This window comes from Haemaphysalis longicornis, unplaced genomic scaffold (assembly GCF_048455015.1).
Source record: "Haemaphysalis longicornis isolate Haplotype H1 unplaced genomic scaffold, Haemaphysalis longicornis Haplotype H1 scaffold_1, whole genome shotgun sequence".
In the NCBI taxonomy this organism is placed as follows: Eukaryota; Metazoa; Arthropoda; class Arachnida; order Ixodida; family Ixodidae; genus Haemaphysalis; species Haemaphysalis longicornis.
In genome coordinates, this window is record NW_027526203.1 from 372,209,775 (window position 1) to 372,224,279 (window position 14,505).

At 50.1% G+C, this 14,505-nt stretch overlaps 1 protein-coding gene across 3 annotated transcripts in view; it reads left to right on the forward strand.

The window, feature by feature from the left end:
* LOC144155094 (uncharacterized) overlaps positions 1 to 14,505 on the forward strand; it is a 303,882-nt gene that overhangs the window by 188,397 nt on the left and 100,980 nt on the right. Inside the window, exon 1 of one of the 3 annotated variants that reach the window (XM_077686341.1) lies at positions 9,770 to 9,883. The exons of the other annotated variants lie outside the window; for them this stretch is intronic. The gene's annotated coding sequence lies outside the window, so the exon portion shown is untranslated. Of the gene's footprint in view, positions 1 to 9,769; positions 9,884 to 14,505 lie in introns of those variants that run through there. 3 annotated transcript variants of the gene reach the window in all.

The following is a 14,505-nucleotide window of genomic DNA, read 5'->3' on the forward strand; positions in this document are numbered from 1 at the left end:
GAGGCTAGGCGGGGACAGACTCATCGCACAGTGAACAATTTCGGCAAGAATGCTAATCGCATTAAAGCCCCAAGAAGCCAAAATTCATCGGGGTCCTGCACTACGTGGCACGCGAAGTAGCTTGGTCCGCAAAGCTCGAAAATTGACATTTCAATTTTCGAGGTTATGTGTCTATCCACCCATTGCAACTGACTTTATTTCACGTCGTAACGACAGAAAATGACGTCCTTTCATGTAGTCAAGAGTTCGACGAAAGTTCGTCTGGTGAGGTATCATGATGAGGACGAAGATGCGGTCACTGACCAAGTCAAGGTGAAAAACACAGAGACGTTTGGGAACACCGCATCTTCGACGTCCTTTCATGTCGCACACACAATCGGCGCATTTCTTTCCTGCTTCCCCTTGTCCAAGTGCGGCCGAGTGGCCTCCCTCATCTCAATAAGAGCTATTCAGTTCAGTCGAATGTCGTAGAAGCAACTCAACATATAGAAGAAAAACCACGCTAACATTTAGAAAAACTTGTTCAAAGTACAATCCAAGAGAACCTAAAATGTTCCCACGTGCTTTGCTTAATAGTCGCCGAGGTAAAGAAGCGCGTAAAAGACAAAGCGTCCACGTCCCGGTTGCGCATTCCTTAAGATGGTTGGAAGGCGCCTGCGCACCGCCCCCGCCCCACTTTAAAGCGTTTCAATTTATTCAGTGGCCGTTCGCGAAAGTTCGCGCGGAATTCCGAAAGCGGTGGGTCGATTGGCTGCTGTTCCTGGTCTCTACCCTTTAACTCGGCTTTTCTCGCTGCACGCGGAGCCGCGGGGGCTACATTTAACCGCGCCTTTTCACGTCGCTTAGGTTCGCGGATAACCATTGCATGAATGCGGAACATTTGACGAGGACTGCGGGGCCGCAATATTGTTTTCTTTCATTCTTTCATTCTGGATTAGTACCCTTAAAAGGGCCGCAAGAATGCGCAAAAGAGGGATGGAAGGAGCACCGTCGAGCGTTTACTGGAAGCCTGGGGGCTTTTATCGAGGGAGAATATGCTTAAATCATCACAGTACGATCGCAGAATGGAGCTTTAGCCTCCACTGTGTCCGTGGCTAAGGCCTGTTTTCCTCTCTCCCCGCTCTGCAAAGACGGCCCCAATGGAAGGCTTCCGTTCTATCAAAAACTGGCTACACGGAAAAGAGCCCGAATTCGCTCCAGGGGCGACTCAGTACGAAACTCCTTCCATTGGCTCCCGTTTTAAACAGGTTTAACTTCACAGTGCTGTGGTTCTGGGTCCGAGTAGGGGGATTTTATTCCAGGGCCAGGACGTGTGTTTTTCGGATAAAGGCCACAGTCCAAAACACCTGTGTGTTGAGATCTGGACGCGCGTCACAGATATCCAGGTAGTAGAATAAATCCGTACAGCCCTCGCCACTACAAAACGCCTCCTAGCACAGGTGTTGCTTCGGTGCGTAAAACCCAGGTTTGAAAATTTAACGAAGCTTACAGCTTTATTCTCCGGCCGAATTAAATGAGGTAGCGGTGGCAGTGCTGACACCAGATGGCAGGAAAATTTTACGAAGAAAGCTTCGCTTTTCTTTGTTTACACGCATGCCTCGGATGACGCACACGGACGGAAGTGACGTTGGCTTGAGTGCCTTCCTCATCCGAGCGGGAACATGCATCGCGGACCTAATAAGAAATATGTATGCACGCAGTTTGGTATTGCAGCGAACGTCAAATAGACGAAGTTCAAGACACGCAAGTTTTTTTCAGAGCACTGCTCTTGCGAATGCTAATGCTTCAACTTGTGTATGAGAGGAAGGTGAAAATCCAAGCATTGGAATGTAGAAGCCGTTTCGACTAATCCGCTGTCAGTATTCTTCCGAGACGGCAAGTTGGCGAGTTGGTTGAACCATTCTTTTTTTAGCCATGTGCTTTGCAATAAAAGAAACTCTGCATTTACTTACAAAAAAAATTTACTTCTATTGAAAAGTACAAGGCTTAAACTACAAAAAAAATAATCTTCCTTTACTTGTTTTATAAACAGGGGCGCCGGTGTCAACCTGACTTGACGAGGCTGTTTTTTGTGTGCGTACATTACTGTCATTTGCAATAAAACGTTTAATTGTGAATTAAGCGCTGTGTTTGTCATGCCTATTGTCTTCTTTTATGTGTGCTCCGATATTCTTCATAACGGCCTGTAATATTACCACAGTTTCAATTTAAAAAGCGCAGGAAACGTCAGGTGTTTGGGTTTTGTTGTAATAACATCCATTTGCCAAAACAACAGAATATTATTTGCGTTCAGGTCAATTCGCATATAAGTTAATAACATCGTAGCGTTTAGATTTTTCGCTTACAATCAAGTCTCAACGCTACCAGCCGCAAACAGGCGTATAATTATTGGGTATTAGATTCACTGTCATTCACAATAGTTCTCTATAAAGAGACCCTGCAACACTGTCGATAAGCGCTTTCACTCTTTCCTTCGAGTCTGGAACCACTGCGAAAGCTATAGTAATCGCCAGCACGGAGAGGCAATGCCTAATTTGCTCGTCGCACCAGATAGGCGTTCCATTTCTGATTCGTTCTTGGGGCTTTTTTTTTAAGTTGCTATTGAAAAGCGTTAATTGCTGCAACTAAAGGAAAACCGGCCAACAGCCGCTACATGGCCTTAGTGACGGAATTCCAGCCGTCGAAGAACGTCAAGACCGGTAAAGAGAAAAAAAAAATCTTTTGAGCCAGTTTAGGAGTTGTCTGATGGGCATTAGAGCAGTAATTTTTGGCTGAGGTACTTTATGACGCCCTAATCTAAGCACTGGGCGTGTTGGGTGACTACGTTCTGCAAGCATTAATTATTTCAAAAAAAGTTGAAAGAAGTGTTGCAGGGTCCCTTTAACTCATATTTGTTGATCGATGGCGGGGTTTAATGCGCCGAAGCTACACCTGGGCTATGAAGCGCGTCATAGTGGAGGGCTCCGGATTTATTTTGACCACCTGGGGATCTTTAACGCGTGTTGAAATCTTAATACACGGGCGTTTTCGCTTTTTGCCTTCATCAAAAAAGCACCCACCGCTACCGGGATAAAACGCGCAATTTTTGGGCCCAGCAGCACAACGCCTTAGCCACTGAGCCACCGCGGCGGGTGAATTGATATCTGTGAAGAAGGTGATAAAATAATTGTTTGGAAATGCACTATAGTTGTTTATTTGTTTCAATTTTTTGTGGGTAGAGATGGGTGCAAGCGAGGTCAGGTAATGCACGAAATAATTATCGCTTATCGTTTTAGAGAACCCGAGCGTTAGTATTATCAGCGTTATTATATGCGACGCATCTCTTGCTCTGAGGCATGTCCCTCCTGCGTCGGCGTCGGCGGCGTCCGCACGCCACCTGCGCATGCGCACCTATCCTCCGCTCTTCTCTCCGACAGCTGTGCGCAACACTCTCACTCCGTCTCATCATCATAATTAACAGCTGCGGGCGCGCGCTTCGCTCCGCTCGCGTCTGCTCCGGCGCGCAAGTGCGCGCATGCGCGACTCTTCTCCGCTGTCTCCTCTCCTTCAGGCGCTGTGAATATAAAGCGGGTAGCGCGCTGCGGAGGTTCAGTCAGCGCTCGCTCTCGTTCGACGCCGCGTGCCTTTGCTTGACGACTCCGTGCTTGACTTGATTCTTCCGATGAAGACGTGATGGAAGCGACGGTCCCTTCAGCGAGTGGGCTGACACAATCCAATACCAGCGTCAGCGCAAACGCTCAAGGCAACGTTACCACCAGTTGAACCCCCCGATGCGGCGCATCACATCAGGGTTCCCTCGCGGGAAGATGGGCGTAATTTTTTGCCGATGCGGACACATAAACAGTTCACCCTGGGGTTTTACGGTTCAGAAGCCATACCTGGGCTATAAGGCGTACCGCATGTGGGGGGCTACGGATTAAGTTATACCTCCCGAAGATTTTTAACGTGCGCCTAAATTTCGTCACATTGGCGTTTCAGTTTTTTGCTTTCGTCATATAAAAAACGGCCACCGCGACTGACACTAAACTCGCATCCTGTCAGTACAATGTCAAGAGTGTTATGGGGGCTCTCGCGTTGGTTGAAGTCAGATAAAAGTCAGATAATGGATCTTAGAGGGTGTACCAGAGACTGCGTTTATGCGTGGTAGTAGTTAGTCGCTTTATGGAGATTTCATTACATTGCGTGACGTAGCCATTGTCTTTTTTTCTCTCTTTTATGAGATTTTTTTAGAAGTCTTGCTCTCCGAACAGCAGAGTGGAACTGATGAGTTGTATTCGTTCCTTTTTTTTTTTTTTTTTTGCATAATTTCAGACAGGCAAGCTTCAGGCCCTTTCAGAGCGCTGGAAACGTGTTTCTGTATCCTGATATTGTGTGCCGCATTTTACAGTTCAACTTGCACCAATTTAAATTCGACGTCACTTTTCAGGACTGATAATAACGATGATTTTAATTTGTAAATATAAAGCAAGCAGGCAGAAATGGAATTCTTGCCTTTCTGGCGTGACAAGAAGGACGAATCTCACGGCCGCACATCTTTCTCCGTCGATGTGGCTTGTAATTGCTGAATTCGTTAGACTAATGACGGGGGCAAGCCCCACATAGTGGTGCACACCTGACACTGGGACGCAAACAAAGCAGTTCTCGAGTGAACAGTTAAGAATTAAATTTCTGGTAGCCATTAAATCTACGTCGTAATCAGACACCTACTGCAGGAGTGTTTTATTAGTCCAGCTTTGCCAAGGTAACCTTTACAAAGCCCCTATAAACCACAGTTTTGTCGCTCATTCGGGTTCATTAAACGCAGCGTAACTTGTGAACTTTGGTTGCGGCAAGGTGTGGTTCCGCTATGTGCATTAAAGGGGCCCTAAATAGGGTGGCGAAGGCCATGAGGCCTGGAGCTTTCAGTCTTCCCTTTAGCCTCAAAACGCTGTGGATGCTACGAGCTGATAAGCTCGAGAAAAACTACCTAGAGACACTTGCCTGGGCGGTTACGCTCCGAGGTAGCGCATTCATTGGCTTCGCTCATCGGTTCGCCCGGATTTTTATTTTTAGAAGCCGGCGCGGATGCTCCGCATACTGCTGGCTGCGTGGCACTGCTTTTCACGTCGGCCGTGCTAGCGATGGCACGTTAGTCTTAGCAAAGGAAAAATAGCGTTTGAAGCTGTTCGGCCACCGCTTTATGAAGCCTCGCCGACGATGATCCCAAGTGCAATCTTTCACCGAACTATCAACCTCTTTCTTTCACGCATTCGTAAACTGATTTTCAACAATAGCCCGGATCTGGCAGGCGGCGACGAGTTTTAGCTGCTGCGGTGTGTGCTGATTCGTGCGCGATCCATGGCCACCGTGAAGGCTGGTTGCCGCGGTCGCGTGCGTAGCGTTTCTGCCTGCAGAAGACGCTCCCTGCTTGTCAGCGTTATTCATATCTTGTGCACGACGCTCGATATCAACAAACTCAGCTAAGCTCGTGTGACGGATGGCGACGATCGACATTGTCCCTACGCCGTGCCGGAGTGTCGCTCTCGTAGACGGCACCCGGGCCGCCGAAACCACCTGCGGTTTCCTCCAGAGCCGGAAACACTGTTTGGCTGCTGCATTTGATGGAACCCGCCAATATCGGCGCCGTAGTCTTCAGCGCCAGCTGCGTCATAGAGGCTACGTCAGAGGCAAAAAAGCTACGTCAAAGCTCCGTCAAATTGTGGCAAGACTTCACATGTAATCAAGGAAAGAAAAGAACGCTTAGTGCTTGAAATCGCGACCTATTTAGGGTCCCTTAAATATTGTAAAGCTTCGCGATGATGGTAGTTAGCGTTTGTAATTGGGGCTGCCATCCAAGAAATGCCACGTCAAGAGCGCGTGCAGTGTGTGATCAGCGGTGGGAAAACTAAAGACTGAAACGAGTGATTGCGTAATGTTTTTAGAACGAAATCTCTTGTACGACATGTCTTTCAGGGTCATTCATCGCGTCTCAATGAACTTGAGCCGCCGTAGCGCAAGTGTGGCAGGTGTGACGTCACGCCACGTGTTCCACCCGGGAGAGGCGTCGCTGCTGCGCTCGCTCCGAGCCTTCACGCGGCGGTACCATGACTACACGAGGATTTAACGGCTGATTTGCCGGCGCTTGGTCGCTCAGTCCCGCCATGGAAATGTACCCCAGATGGTCTGTCTGTGCGTGCGCTTCAGCTTTCGCTCGTGAAAACTAGGTTTATAAGCGTAAAACATGAGACATTTTGTTTCGGGTGGGATCCCTTTTTTTCTAATAGCATTGTTGCAACCATATTGGTTTACGCCGGGTAGTACATCGCTTCAAGCATGGTCTGTCCAAACCTCTGCCTTTATCTTTAACGTCTTTTTACGTACGTGTGTACGAATTATGGGCGCAAGGTATCGGAACCCCAGCTTTCACAGCGAACTAGATTTGCACCTTATTGATCCTAACCTAATGCGGCGTAGTTTGGTGACTCCACAACAATTAAAAGAAGTCCAAATATACGCCTCGAGCTTCGCGACCGCTGCACCGCTTGCCGCCGCTTCTCCGCGACGCCTACGGGAGGCGCGCTGCGTGGCTGATAGGGGCTCATGCAGTGTTGTGGTTCTCTTTCGCTTCTTTTTGCCTTTTCGCACCAGAAATCACTGGTTATGGTGATGTCTGTAAGCAAATCGTGCTTTTAGGGCATTTCAAAAAACAGCTGCGTCTTGGTAGAGTGCTCGAACGTCAACAAGAGCTATCCGGTGTTACGAATCACGGACCGCAATGCTTTGGGCTTTGTGCAACCCTCCTCGGCTGTGTGGCGAAGCCTCCACTACGTGCGCTTTTCGGGCAGGCCTCCCTGTCGGTGACTCACGCTGGCAGCCGACGGATTCAAACAAGGTGCTACACGTCTGGATCGCTGGCGCCTCGCTATTGGGCTCCTGCGCTGGAGTTTGGCGACATGCAGCGCCCCGCAGTGTCCAACGCGTCCGGGTAGTACAAAAGCAGATGACCCTCGCCGCCCTCCATGTGTTTTCAATTACAAGCCAGAGCGAAAGTTGGTTGTACTTAATTTAATCGCTTTGTGGCGCGTTTAAATGACTGAATACTTAATGATATAGCCCTTAAAGTAGTTGCAGTGGGTAAACAAAATAATATCCGCTACAACAACTCGATTTATCGGCTTATTTTGAGCGAGCTGTCTTGATCGTCGCGGCGTGGGACAGTATCGCCAGGTCGGGTGGTGTGACTTCCTGACAATAATTATCGTTCTGTCTTTACAAAGGGACGTTTACAAGTGGCATAAACAGAAGGCTGCTCAGCCTGAGGTAACTGCAAAAGGTTGCTTCAGCGGGAGCAAGCGGACGCGAGAAGCGCAGCCGATTCAGGTGACGCTGCTCGCCTGGCACCACCTTGAAAGCGAGTGGAAATTTTGTTTTGTATTTTCGCAAAGTAAACGATTCTTGCCTCAAATTTTACGCCACACGGTTTACGAACGGCAGGGCACACGTATACTAGCGAGTAGGTGAGGCAATACCGTCAAATAAACCAATTGAGCGCAAGTGAGGGACGTGAATCAAGCACCGAATCGCAAGTCCGTTGCCTGCTTAGACGTGTACTTGTAAATTTACATTACATAACGCAACAGCATACACGGTGCTCGGCCCAAATATTTACATACGATTGTCACTGATTGTGTTGATCATCTTCTAGTGCAGTGGTCGTCGCTAACAATCTCAACGCCGACACGCCAGTTTTGTCCTCAAATGGGGCTAGACGGTGAGACAAGAACAGAGAATTGATTGCTTCCAGTTGCGTTGACCCCCATCTTCACACTACGCTAGATTACTGTCAGATATTATTGGCAATTCGCTGAATGTTTCCTCTTTGCCTTAAAAGCCTCCTCCCCCTCCCACTCGATTTGCCGTCTATCCCTCCGCCGCGTCGGCTTCGTGCAGCTCGGTCATATATACACCTCAAAACGTTGCTGACATTTATTTTAGCTTATTAAGCGCGAAGTGGGAATATATGATGCAAGAGCGTAATTAAATAAACTGAGAGCAAACAAGGAAACAGAACGGCCCCTCTGTGCGCCCGACCACTTCGTTTGACGGCCACTACTTTCGGGATCACAAAACATATTTCACGCTTCCGACGCTCGCTGCATTTTGTCACTGAGCCACGCAAAAACTGGCGAGCTAGTTTTGCACCATGTATTCGCAACGGCGACGCAAACCAGCAGTCTTTAATGAAAGCGCACGCATAAGTGCGCAGATGCGCGAAAGCACCACGCACCCCAGCGGATGAGCCTGCGGTCCGCGAGACTCGCTGGCTTTTACGCGCGATGATCGCCGATTGCGCTACTCTTCTTTTTTGATCGGCTGTTGTTGAAGATTCGTTGTCAAGAAGTGGATTGTTTAAACAAGAAGCTCTCACTTCAAATTTCCCTTCATACGACCTGCGGTGAATCGGTGAACCTGCGAGTGGCAGAGCGCCGTCACCGTCCCAGCACTTTCGTCGACGCTGTAAACATATTTAGCGCAGCGGAGCTTTTTTTTCCTAATGTCAAGTTGATCGCCGGAAGAAAACTCCCACCTCCCCTCGCGGGAACCCCTGGGTAGGTGCGACGCATAGGGGGTTCACGTTGCAGCGTTGGACAGCGGATGAACGGCGCTGGAACGATGGAGCGGAGCGGCGCAGGCACCGCGTTTTATAGCGCGCATAGCGGTGAGGGGACGCGCCGGCGCCAGTGCGTATGCCGCGGCTATGACGCAACACAATCCAACACAATCCACTTTAATCCAATCCAATCCAAGCCAAGCCAATCCATTCGAATCCAATCCAATGCCCCTCGCGAGAGAGGGGCATCGGAGAGGAGAGGGGGTGAGCGGCAGAGAGCGTAGCTCGCGCGGCGAGGAGAATGGGGGAGGTGCGGACGACAACAACGCCGACGACGCTGCATGGACAAGGCGAGTGAATGCGATGCAGTAGCATCTAAAATCTGACGCGTCGGGGATGGGCTGGAGACTATGTCGCAAAACAAATGCGGCGTTGTGTCGAGTATGTTGTACGTTGTAGAAAAAAGCCGTTTTCTATTCGGATTTATCACTTGTAAGAACACCTTGCCATTCAACTACAGCAATAATGCCGCGAACCATATATGGGCTTGTTTATTTATTGTTTTTTTAATGCCCAGCCCTGCCCAGGTCGGTTATCTGTGTCCCAAGCGAAGCGCGTCTTCCATTCTTTATTTTTTATGCCTCACGGGCTATCTGATTCAGATAAGTAGACTGTTTCACCTTAACTTCACTAGCCCAGAATAATCTTCTTTGATCTACAATGTTCTGGGTGTGAATCGACGGTTCCAGAAACACTCGCGCCAAAAGTAAAAAAACATCCCCCTCGCGAGGGGCACGGTCAAATGCAGAGCATTTTCGGGGGGCGCACGACGTTAAGTAGGTTGGGTTACGTTAATGTTGTTGCAGTTGTTGCTGTTGGTTGTTTTTAAAGCGTAGCGCTTCCAGGCTGGACACTTTGTGCGTGCAAGTGGTCTTCTATTTTTCCTTTTCTCTGGCACGGAGTGCGCGCGCTTGTAAAGGCGTTCTTCGCGCCGCTTTTGCGGCATTTTATCTGGTTCGAAAGAAATTGACAGCGAGAGCGAACGCCGAGAACCGCCCCATCACGGCACGACCGCGCCACGACCACGTCAAGACTACGTCATGATCACGCCACAACTGTTGTTGCTCCCGCGCCAAACTACGACGCATGCGCGCCCCACCTGTTGCTGAACGCGATCCGAGCACGCAGAGAACACGCGAGGAGCAGCGGAGAGCAGGCGAGGAGGAGTGGGGGAGAGGGCGCGCCTGGAACGGCTGTTGCGGACAACGAGGCCCACCAACGCCGGGTGACATCGTGAGTTAAAGAAATGCTCTGCATTTAAAATATGTTGCGGGGAAGTAATTGTTTGATTGACTGATTGCAGGGTTGAACGCGCCGGCGCAACGTAGGCGATGAGGTGCGCCGTAGCGAAGGGCTCCCGATTTATTTTGACCACGGGGGATCTTTAACGTGCGCCGAAATGTGGTACAGACGGGCGCTTTTGCTTTTCGCCTCCATCAGAAAAGCGGCCGCTGTGGCCGGGAATCGAACCCGCGTCCTCGGGCTGAGCAGCACGACGCCTTAGCCACTCAGCCACCGCTTCGGGTTCCAGGATGTGATAACCCAATACCTGAAAATGACTTGTGACTCTTATGGGAATATAAGCCACGCGAAAATGTTAAGTATATTCCATGCTGTGGTTCGTTAAATATGTTCCCGCTCACGCCTTAAAGCAAGGACCAATTAAGGGAAGAATGAAACCACGGGAAAATAAATGGTCGGCCAAGTCCGGAAGAAACAGAACACCTCGTACGGGAATGCAAAAAGCCTAAAGGCCAGACCAACTAGATGGGAAATGCACTGATTTCGCAAGAAAAGGAGGGAGGGGAGGGGGACGCTTAACTATTCTTGCGTATAAATGCGTAGCGAAATCACGGAATGAACGGTTCAGCAATCACACACCCAAGCGGGTTCACTTTCATTTTGTTTTTCGACTTCAACGAACAACTGATTACTCGGCGGACGCATTTTTTGAAGTATACAGTAAGTATACATTAAGTAAGTTCAAAAGCAATAAACGATGTCGTCGGTGTCGTATCTGGTAAGGCCCTCTGATTTGATTTTGCGCAAGATTACGAAGGCTCCCTGTGGCATATGACGATGTTTCGATGAAGCGTTTAGTCGCGAACGCGGAATAATCTATAAACCCGTCTCCGCGCTGCTCGCGGAAGATATGTGTAGTAGATCGATCGCGAGCGCTGACCTCGCGACAAGACGACCCAGCATTAATTTTTTTATCGTGTGCTGATTCCTGCGTTGGATTTTGCATTATCCATGGTACTTATCCTGTGGAATGTTTGTGAAATTTATGCCACATTGGCTTGTCCATGGTAGGGATCAATATCTGAGGTATGAAGCGTAACTGGCGTAGTCAGGTATAAGTGCTCCGCTGGGATATGTAAGCCCACAAAACCGATTTACATTTTAGTGTATAACCGTTGCATGACCATATGAAGAAACACTTCGTACGGAGATACTGTTAGTAAATTTCAGAACAGTGGAATTGCAATAAGCTCCACGCATATGCCGGTTTCGCGATGCCGGCCTGTGACACACGCCTGGCGGTTACACGGGCCTATTGTACCGCACTAAGATCGCGTCAGAAACATTTGCACTCTCGTAAATACACCACATTTGTGAACAGAGTGACTGCTCCACATAAATATGTATTTCTAACGCATACAAACGGTAAATATCGGTCGTGAACATGTCGCACAAGCAGCGGCGACAGTGGTGAGCGGGCTGGAGCCTCCGGCGACTACTTTCGAAACGGACCGCTAGGTGGATTTCAGTGGCGCCCCTACAGGCAGCGCTCGAGGCGTATACGCTGTATCTCTAAGAAATATGAGGATGCTTAAGCAGTTGTCACGACTTAAAAAAATGAAGGAAGCGCACACTAATGCGTAAGACTTGAAGGTAGCGAAGCTGTACGCAACAGTAGCGTTTTTCCTCTTTTCCGCCTCACGACGTTGCTTAAGCCTCACCGCTGTAGGAGGGACCACAGCTGGATGTTCGTCTTCCTCTATGGCACACGGTGCTGCGGCGCACGTGGCCTCGTCGCCTTCCCGGCCTTCCTTCGTGGCTCGGGCTTATCGTTGCGGCGGCGGCCTCCTCAACTTCCTCCGCCACCTTCCGCGCACGGGTCCCGCGCACGTTTCCCTTCCCTCCTCGCCTGCCTATCTCTCCCCTGCGCCTATCTCTCCCCTTTATCGGGCCGCTGCTTCCTGCCGGGCGCTTGCGGAAGGGGGGTTTGATTTGACTTCTAGCGCCAAAGGGCAAAACCGGTCACCCCGCGAGGACTGCCCGTGGTAGCGTAGTGTAGGTTGCGCTATAAAAAGAACCGTTTCGGAAGGAATTCATTCTTATGAAACTTTAATCTGGTAGATACGTGCCAGTTTTTCCAGACTCTCGAATACTTTTTTAGACGCGTGGCAGTGAGCTCCTGTCAAAATAATTACGCCTCTCCGCGAGCAAGATACAAGGGCAATGAAAGACAATCCTCAGAAAGTACGTGGCGTGCATTAAAGGCGGTCGTCCTATAGCGTCGTTAACCGTTCGGCATTGCTTCGCTACGAATTCGTCACCGTAACGATCTTCACCTGCTTCAGTTTGCCGGGCGCGGCGTGGCGTGCGGGCGGCTGCGTGAGGCCCTGCTAGAGCGCAGCAGCTCCTTCTTCTTCCTGCTGCAGGTGAAGGGGAGCTCGTTTAGTTCGCGGGAGAGGCTCACACAAGCGGACGTAATTAGCCGCTCAGCATGCGGATAATTTACCCGCGCAATCACATTTTGCAAAGAAGACAAGGGAAACACTACTCTGCTGGGCACAGCCGCGCGTGCCGGTCGATCGGGGGGGGGGGGGGGGGGGGGGGGGGGGCGTGCATGGGGAGACAATACGAAAACCAGAGGCATCCCAGGTGCCGACGCCGAGATGATTGCTCCCCCGCATCTACCGGGGAGCTGCTGCCCCGAAAAGAGGGCCGCCTCCTTGTCGTGACACGGATACACATCTCCCCCGCGGTTAAAAATCGGCCCGCCCGCGCTCACGTTGCCCTGGCAACAGCTGTTCCCTCTCGGCTTCCTTTTCCCCGGTGCGAGCGCCCTCTGCGCCCAGTGGCCCTCGCCTCCAGCGACCATTTCCCTACTTTCCCCCGGCGCCCTTCCCGTCGTCAGCTGACTGGCCTCCGACGGGTAGACCACGTATAGTAACACCTCTCGGGCGCGCACCTGGGCTCCGCTATCATTCGGCCCTTTGACGGCTTCAGTGGGCGTGCTCGGCGCGGGAGACGCACGGCCGGCTGGCGGTTGCGAGCCGCCGAGGAACCGTTATCTCCCTCCACTTGCTCGCTGCTGGGAAAAGCGAAAGAAGGGGACAGTTTGCGGTCGTCTCGTTTGAAGCCCAGCGCTCCCCCCCACGTGTTTTCTTTTTTGCGTTAGCTTTTGCAAAATTGTATCTTTTTTTTTTGTGCAAACACACAGTTCGTTCATTTTAAGGGACGACTGGAAACATTGCTGCCAGTACTATTGGAAGCACGCAGCTAACATCATTGCTGCTTGGCATGCTCTACTTATTAGATTCTGAGATTAAATTGCTCGAAAGGGAAGCCCTGCACGGTTTTCTTTTCCTAGCAGTGATTGTGAGTCCGCTGTGGTGCCTTCTTGCTTTGCATTACAACCATACCAGTCGCTCCATAAACAAGCAGTGAGGAGCTTGCAAACCAAATAACGTAAACGAGAAAAAAAATCATTGCCCTATGATATTACAGAAATAAAGAGGGCTATGTGTAGCCAGCTCTGTTTTGCTTTTGATTTCGCCTAACCTAATTTTACACGCTAACAAAAGCAGTATTTTGTAAGGCGCTTCCCCTGCAGGAAAAATTCCTTAATTCATATTTCCTCTTACTCCCGCACCAGTGAGAGTATTCCTGTCGGAAGCGCTGTGTACACGCGTGCATGCGTGCGTATTTGTGGGTGTGCGTGCGTGCATGCGCGTTGCGTGTGCGTGTGAGAGATGGAGAGACCGAGAGAGAGAGAGAGAGAGAGAGAGAGAGAGAGAGAGAGAGAGAGAGAGAGAGAGAGAGAGAGAGAGAGAGAGAGAGAGAGAGAGAGAGAGAGAGAAAGAGAAAATTGAACAATGGAAGAGTGGAGATGCCTTAGTAGTTAAAGGAGCCATGAAGAGAAAACACAAGTTTGGTTCATTCGAAAGATTGCCTCGTTAGAACCATAACGACACCACTCATAACGCAAACTTCGCTCAAATAAGCTACATAATTAGGAAAAAAGGAAATGACCATGCGACCCACCAGCTCATTTTCCGCAACAGAACCTATGATGTCACTTGGGAATGCTCTGCGATTGGCGGAGGCCGGCAAAAACAAACGCATGTTAGGCAGGGCTTACAGTTTGCATAGCGAGCTAAATGCCCGTGAAACATACTGCACATTCTTTTTATGACCAAGAACGGTGGAGTAAACGGTTGAAGTTCCGAACGAACACGCAAGAGTGTGCGCCAATTCGTACGAAACTACCGCCTGGCCGAGCTCGACATCTCGCCGTCGCGCAGACGAATTTTCGGGTTCGAGGCGCTCTGACCTTGGGGGAAAAAATGCCGTCAACACGGCGCATTGACGCTCGTATCTTTCTGGTCGAAGCAGAGAGCTCGCGCGAACGGCTTTCCATACACGACACCGGCCAACTGGCATAAGCGATACTGCTACTGAAGTTGAACTATTATTAACCGTAATAAAAATACGGCACATACGTACCAGTCTGTATTCGTCCGTCGCGACGGGGCTGACGAGGCAGCGGTGCCGACGGCAGGGCGTTCGTCTGTTGTGGCTATCGCGGAATGGTCGCTTTCCCGTCCACCGCGTATCCCACA